Source organism: Rana temporaria, chromosome 1 (assembly GCF_905171775.1).
Source record: "Rana temporaria chromosome 1, aRanTem1.1, whole genome shotgun sequence".
In the NCBI taxonomy this organism is placed as follows: Eukaryota; Metazoa; Chordata; class Amphibia; order Anura; family Ranidae; genus Rana; species Rana temporaria.
The window spans coordinates 321,917,306-321,924,236 of record NC_053489.1 but is presented as its reverse complement, the minus strand read 5'-3'; the positions used below and the strand labels follow the sequence as shown (position 1 = coordinate 321,924,236).

General features: G+C 46.6%; 1 protein-coding gene across 3 annotated transcripts in view; it reads left to right on the top strand.

Annotated features, from left to right (window-relative positions):
- Positions 1–378: 378 nt before the first annotated feature.
- CNTLN (centlein) overlaps positions 379–6,931 on the top strand; it is a 424,230-nt gene continuing 417,677 nt past the window's right edge. Inside the window, exons 1-2 of one of the 3 annotated variants that reach the window (XM_040360158.1) lie at positions 379–747; positions 4,653–4,743. The gene's annotated coding sequence lies outside the window, so the exon portion shown is untranslated. Of the gene's footprint in view, positions 748–4,652; positions 4,755–6,931 lie in introns of all 3 variants that reach the window. The other 2 variants (XM_040360150.1, XM_040360168.1) reach the window with 2 other exon arrangements.

Sequence of the window (6,931 nt, the reverse complement as noted above, 5' to 3'; positions counted from 1 at the left end):
CGGGGACAAAGCCAGGGACAGACTTGGTCCGGGGACAGTGTTTTTTAGTCCAGGGACTGTCCCCAGATACCGGGGTCACCCTAACAATCACCAAGTCACACATTCCAAAGCCTAAATACAAAGTAAAAGTTGTGAATGAAATTGAATGACATTAAACATATGTATGAGTGTAATTGATATCTCCTATGTTATCCAATGAAACACAGTGATTTTCCATTGCTGTACAGTATGGTACTCTGTATAAACACTGACGGCACATCCCAGCCAAGTGCGCAGTGTATAGTATATTCATGTTCAGGGGCCCGCACACCTATACCCCTTGCAATCTCTAACCACACTCGGTTGTGGTGCGGGACGAAATACTGCATTCAGCCTGAGCCTCCGGGCCAGGGACTCCTTCTTCTCTCCTCTATGCGAATATGAGACGTTGCACGGCTGCTCAGTCAGCTTCCCCGGTTCTCATTTGTTGTGTATTCTCCTAGTCCTGCCATACGTAGTCACCCAGGCTTCTCAAGCAGCAACCGGCGCTCAGCGCAGACAGCCAATCACAGCTCCCTTCTGATGGTCTCCTCAGGAAGCTGAGATGAGCCGCACGCAGTGATAGGACAGGGTGGCCCCTGTCTCGGCTATTGGCTGAGTGTGTAGAGGCGGGCTGGACAAGCGGGGAAGTGTTGTGCTGGTGATCTATCTGTTGTATACCTGACTGTTATTGCTGTGCAGAGCTGAGACACAACCGGACAGCTTCATGTATGTAATGTTTTCTATCATTTCTTTCCTATCACAGAGTCCTTGTCTACAGGTCTCCTTTATATCTCAGGGGCCAGTGTTCTCTTCTATTTGTTTACCCTTTTCATCTCCATAGTTACAGCAGTGGTATCACTAAGGTTGGTGTCACCTGGTTCGGTAAAACATGGTGCACCCCCTCCCCCCCAGGAGAGAGCCCATTGGGGGGTGACGCCATGTTTTACTTACCCCAAACCCTGCTAGCCCGCAGATCTGTGCGTTGTCACTGCTAAGTAGAGATGAGCTCCGGCGTCCAGTCCATGTGCGAAGCCCGCCAGGAAGTCTGCATGGCGCTGCGCTAACCACAGACAGGGAGACATTTCCTGATCTCTGCAGCCGCGCATCGAGACAATGTCTCCCTGGCTGTGATTAGCGCAGCGCCTTGCAGATTTCCTGGCGGGCTCTGCGAACACGCCGGAGCTCATCCCTACTGCGGAGGGTGACACCATCACAGTCAGCTATCACTTCCTACTTGATGGTGTCACCCAGGTGCGTCCACACTCCCCGAACCCACATAGAGATACCATGGGGTTACAGCTGTCTTGTATGTTTATTAGACCATGGCATTAGTCTGAAGTTATATGGACACAGTGAAGTTGATTTACTAAATCTGGTGCAGGCGTGCATGGTAACCCAGGGCTTGACAAACTTGCTTTGAATCTAGGAGCCAGCTAAAAAAGTTAGGCGCCAGTTTTTTTTTTTTGGTATGACTCAGTGATGAGCCCCAGTGTCGTCACTAGGGTTGGTATCACCCCCCTCTACCAACTATAGTCCCCCCCTCCACTAGCTACAGACCCCCCCTTCTCTCATTATAGACCCCTCCACTAAGTACAGACCCCCATCTATCAGTGTAGACCTCCCTCCATCATTGCAAACCCCCCCCCCTCCATCAGTGCAGCCCCCCATCATTGCAGACCTCCCCCTCCCCCAGTGTACACCCCCTCAGTGCAGACCATGCCTCTCCATCAGTGCAGACCCCCCCCTCTTCCCTCCCATAGCGCCCCCCCCCCCAGCACATGTCTATTTGGATTACATAAACATTTTTACAGACCACAGAACAGCGCAGGATTGGCAAAGCGGAATGTGTCCCTTGGACTCCTCCTCCTCCGTAAACAGAGAGGGAGGCGGCTTCGGTCCACTGTGCGCTGTGTAGGGGTGAGGATTGTGCGGCGTGCAGTGTTAGCAAACGGTGCCGCTGCCCACAGATGTCACCCCTCTGCCCGCCCCCCGCCTGGCAACGCCACTGAGAACCTCTTCTCCCGTGCTTACCCCTTCTCATTCAGCCAGAGGAGCAGGGCGCTCTGGTGCTGGGAAACCACGACTTCCGGATCCCCGATGTACTTGAGCCGTCCTGGGGCAGGGCGACAGCAGCAGTGGGGATGACAGACCGCCAAGGATCCCCAGCTGGATTTCACTCTGCTGGCCATTCGTTCCTCCCGTCGTGTCAGCCGCTGCTGTGCCGCTCTCTTCCTGCTCCATCCCCGCTGCCACCACTAATCACGTTCCTGACCAAGACCCCGCAACCCACCCTGTAGCAGAGGCACCTGTCACTGATCAAAGCCCAGGTGCCAGGGTGAAATTTCTAGTCGCAATGGCAACCTGGCGCCTGGGATTTGTCGAGCCCTGTGGTAACCAATCATCTTTAAGTATTTAGCGCCGGTTCACGCTGCAGTGCAGGAACCACATGCTATTTTTGAACAAGAATTGCACCGCATCCCTGTTCAAATCGCATGCGATTTTTTTTTTTTTTTTTTTTTTTAGTAGTGCAGTTTGAGCCATTATTCTGTATGGGCCAAATCGCATCAAATTCACCCCAGAATGATGCAGCAGGACCCTTTTTTTGGCTTTACCAGAATTGGATCCCATGTGATCCAATTCGGCAAATTTCAGGATGCCATTAACTAAAGCGGTTCACATGAATGGGGTGCAATTTGGATGGGGTGCAGAATTTGCAGCACGCAAGTGTGAGCCGGCACTTAGCCCTCATTCACATTAAACACGGCTTTGAAATTGCGTGACTTCATCTGAACTCGCACGATTTCAAAGCCACATTGTCGGGTCCAACTTGATCAGACCCGTGTAGCTTCATGCACAGATGTCTATTGAAGTCGCACCCAAAATCGGCAAAAGCAGTGCAGGAACTACTTTTGCAAATCGATGTGGCGATGGAACGGTGGCATTGCCAGCTGCGACTTGATCTGTCAAATCACATCACTGCAATGTGAACAAGGGCTGAGGCTGGGTTCACACTACTACACTACTTTCATCCCTACTTTGCTCTGTGTTCAATGTTTCCCTATGAGAGCGTCTTGTAGCGTCCTACACAAGTCGGTCCGACTTTGAAAATGCTCCCTGTACTACTTTTGGTCCTACATTGATCCTACTTCAGGCCCATTGAATATCATTGAAGTCGGACCAAAGTAGTATCCTGTTCATGAAAGTAGGATGGATGTAGGACCAATGTAGGATAAATGTAGGACCAATGTAGCAGAGCAAAGTAGGATGAAAGTAGTGTAGTAGTGTGAACCCAGCCTTAGGGAGCATTTTCAAAGTCGGACCGACTTGTGTAGGACCAGTTAAGACGCTCTCATAGGGAAACATTGAACACAGAGCAAAGTAGGATGAAAGTAGTGTAGTAGTGTGAACCCAGCCTTAATGCCAAAGCTTAATTGAACAAGCTGAAGTTAGAAGATGATTGGCTACCATGCACAGCTGCACCAAATTCCCAGCGCTCTAGTTTAGGCTGGCTATACACAGTTCGAATCTCATCTGGATTAGCAGGAACCGACCAAGATTTGAACCGTTAAAGCGGAAGTCCACCTTAACACTAAAATCTCTGCATAACAGACATCCACGATCTGAGACTAAAAATAAAGTCTGTCATGCATTTGTATTCAGCCCCCTGAGTCAATACTTTGTAGAACCACCTTTCTCTGCAATTACAGCGGCAAGTATTTTTTTGGGGATGTCTCTGCCAACTTTGCACATCTGGAGAGTGAAATTTTTGCCCATTCTTTGAAAAATAGCTCAAGCTCTGTCAGATTGGATGGAGAGCGTCTGTAAACAGCAATTTTCAAGTCTTGACACAGGTTCTCAATTGGATTTAGGCCTGGACTTTGACGGGGCCATTCTAACACTTGAATATGCTTTGATCGAAACCATTCCATTGTAGCTCTGGCTGTATGTTTAGGGTCGTTGTCCTTTTGGAAGGTGAACCTCCACCCCAGTCTCAAGTCTTTTGCAGACTCTTATGCCGCGTACACACGATCAGAATTCGATCGTGTTCGATTTGATCAGAAATTCCGACAGAAAAAGTCAGATGGAGCCTACACATGGTTGGAATTTACGACCAAAAGCGCAAATGGAACTTTTCTTGTCGAAATTCCGATCGTCGGTGCACAATGGGGAGTTTGATTTGACAGTCTCTCTCTACGAGCTGCACGGGTCCCCTGGAGCAGGGGTGGAGTTGCCCCTGTAACCCCTGTAGCTACGCCACTGCCCCTGGACGTATTCTTGAGAGCGAGTGTGACAAATTCTGTTGCCTGATGTGTGGGGGGGGGGGAGCACAAAATCCAGCAGCTCCTATGGGAGTAAGTGCTACATTTCGTTTTTTTATTCACTTTTTTTCCCCCAACCATAACAACTGTGTTTAAGAGAGGAAATTTACATTTTGGTCACTGTGGATAACAATTTTCTATGGATTAGGCTAGACTGTTTGTGCTCTGTTAAGATATTTGAACATCCGGTGTTGTCCGAATGGAAATGCATTCATACATGCTGAAAAATATTTAGGTTTATATAATCATCTTTGTGGATAATGTAGGAAAAATTCTTTGTGTTTTTTAATAATTCTTTTTTTTTTTTTCCAGGAGCTCGATCTGTATATAATCATTGTGCTCCTGTGAGATGTACCATCAGATGTCACATCTTTAATAGATTAAAAAAACCTTGGGGTAGAAGGTAATATTCAGGTATTATATATTTAAGCAAACTTACCAATAATCATTTTTGCTAATTAAAGTGTTACTAAACCTAAAAACGATTTTTAACCCTCATGCTTTGTTTGCATTAATGTAAAAAACTTTCCAGTATCCCTGTGTGTCCAACCCCCCCCCCCACTGTGAAGGGGAAGAGAGGGGAGAAGAGATCAGCACTGTTCACAGCTGCATCTTTTCTCCCCTTACTTCCTCATTACATTGCATTCAAGCAAGAGCAGAAGCCATTGGCTCATGCTTCTGTCAATGAGAGGAAGTGGGGGGCGGATCCAAGTCCCACTATGTAAGTTTGGGAGCGCGGGGACTACTTTTCTCTCCATAGCCAGCGGCTGGCTATGGTAGTCCTAAAAAGAAGTGGAGGAGCCGAGATTGACGCTGGGGACCCCAGAGAAGAAAAGTTTTCCTTTTTTTGCATTGCAACAGTATTTCACAGCTAGAGTGCCTTTATTTTACATTTTATTTTCTCTTGGATCCTAGGCATGGAGGTATCCCTTAACTACTTACCCCCCGGACCATATTGCTGGTCAAAGACCAGAGCACTTTTTGCGATTCGGGACTGCGACGCTTTAACTGACAATTGCGCGGTCGTGCGACGTGGCTCCCAAACAAAATTGGCGTCCTTTTTTTCCCACAAATAGAGCTTTCTTTTGGTGGTATTTGATCACCTCTGCGGTTTTTATTTTTTGCGCCATAAACAAAAATAGAGCGACAATTTTGAAAAAAAATAATATTTTTTACATTTTGCTGTAATAAATATCCCCCAAAAATATATAAAAAAAAATTTTTCTTCCTTAGTTTAGGCCGATACGTATTCTTCTACATATTTTTCGTAAAAAAAAATCGCAATAAGCGTTTATTGATTGGTTTGCGCAAAAGTTATAGCGTTTACAAAATAGGGGGTATTTTTATGGCATTTTTATTAATATATTTTTTTTACTAGTAATGGCGGCGATAAGCGATTTTTTTTTCGTTACTGCGACATTATGGCGGACACTTCGGACACTTCGGACACTTTTGACAAATTTTTGGGACCATTGGCATTTTTATAGCGATCAGTGCTATAAAAATGCATTAGATTACTATAAAAATGCCACTGGCAGTGAAGGGGTTAACACTAGGGGGCGGGAAGGGGTTAAGTATGCCTGGGTGTGTTCTTACTGTGGGGGGGGGGGGTGGCCTCACTAGGGGAAACACTGATCTTCTGTTCATACATTGTATGAACAGAAAATCAGCATTTCCCCTGCTGACAGGAACGAGAGCTGTGTGTTTACACACACAGCTCCCGTTCCCCGCTCTGTAACGAGCGATCGCGTGTGCCTGGCGGCGATCGCGCCCGCCGGGCACACGCACGGGAGTCGGGGGCGAGCGGGGGGCGCGCGCGCGCACCTCCGGCGGCGCGCACGCGCCCCCTAGTGGCGGCTATACGATAGGACGTATAGCTACGGGCTCTCGCCCAGGAGAGCCGACCTGCCGCCGTATAATGACGGTGGCTGGTCGGCTAGTGGTTAAGTCTAGGTTCACATCTATGTGGGCTTAAACAAGCATAAACAAGTGACCTTTTTATTTCAGACAATAATGTGCACCCCCAATGTCGGTGATGGCACGCACATTAGAGCTTTTCTCTCCATAAGCCCCCATACATGGAAACCTGCAGTTAATTCAAGCCACCGGTTTAAAAATTTGCAAAACTAAACTTTGAAAACAAAGGTTTTCCACCATGTAGAGTATTTTGGTAAAAGAGACTTTTTAGGTCTCTTCTGCCCAACAAACAAATATTTTACTTTTCTATACTCAATGGTAAAATCCAATTCCTCCATATGCATACATTTGAGCTTCATCTGTCCTATCCTATCCTACAATTCTAACTAAAATATTATCTGCCCAATCTTTATAATGACTTTTAGATATGCTTATCTATATATTGATTCAATCATTTCTTACACATGTTTTTTTCTAACCTAATAATTTAGTTCTATGAATAATGAAGCCTACCCGTTCCATTTATTACTTTAGAAGTCCAGATTTGTACCTCTCCATAAATCTTAAGTCATTCTGTTAAAGGCATAGGGGGTTATTTATGAAAGGCTAATCCACTTTGCAATACAAGTGCACTTGGAAGTGCAGTCACTGTAAATCTGAGGGGTAGATCTGAA